General features: G+C 45.2%; 1 pseudogene; it reads left to right on the top strand.

Annotated features, from left to right (window-relative positions):
* Positions 1-334: 334 nt before the first annotated feature.
* Positions 335-690, top strand: part of LOC105741982 — a 9,840-nt pseudogene continuing 9,484 nt past the window's right edge.

The following is a 690-nucleotide window of genomic DNA, read 5'->3' as shown; positions in this document are numbered from 1 at the left end:
ACAAGATGACATAAATCTATATTTATTATGGAGGCAGACCTTTGAAGAAGGAAAGGGGATCTGGGAATGGAGGCAGAGGGGAGCGAGGGAAAGGGGTTGGTGGGAAGGGAAAAAGGAAATAGAGAAGACTAATATTATATATGTTTATGTACCAACTCCCCATGATGAATGTTTTATGTACCACGAACATATGTTAATAAAAATAATACATTAAAAAAGAACTACACACACACCTATGTCAGTTTCCTAATTTTAATACTGAATTGTACATCCATAAAACTCAATACTGCTCTTTCTCTCCTAGCAGGCGGTGGCGGCACCTTCTTTTGCAACTATGGCCCAGATTAAGGCTCTGGATCTTCGCAGCAAGAGGAAAGAAGAGTTGTTGAAATAGTTAGACGACCTGAAGGTGGAGCTGTCACAGCTGCGCGTCGCTCAAGTGACGGGTGGCGCAGCGTCCAAGCTCTCCAAGATCCGAGATGTTCGCAAATCCATTGCCCATGTTTTCACTGTCATCAACCAGACCCAGAAAGAAAATCTCAGGAAATACTACAAGGGCAAGAAGTACAAGTCCCTGGACCTGTGGCCCAAGAAGACGCGAGCCATGCGCCGCCGGCTCAATAAGCATGAGGAGAAGCTAAAGACCAAGAAGCAGCAGCAGAAAGAGCTGCTGTACCCTCTGCGCAAGTT

This window comes from Octodon degus, unplaced genomic scaffold, assembly GCF_000260255.1.
Source record: "Octodon degus isolate 3935 unplaced genomic scaffold, OctDeg1.0 scaffold00031, whole genome shotgun sequence".
Lineage (NCBI taxonomy): Eukaryota > Metazoa > Chordata > Mammalia > Rodentia > Octodontidae > Octodon > Octodon degus.
Note: the sequence above shows the minus strand (reverse complement) of the source record. Positions and strands in the feature narration are given on the sequence as shown.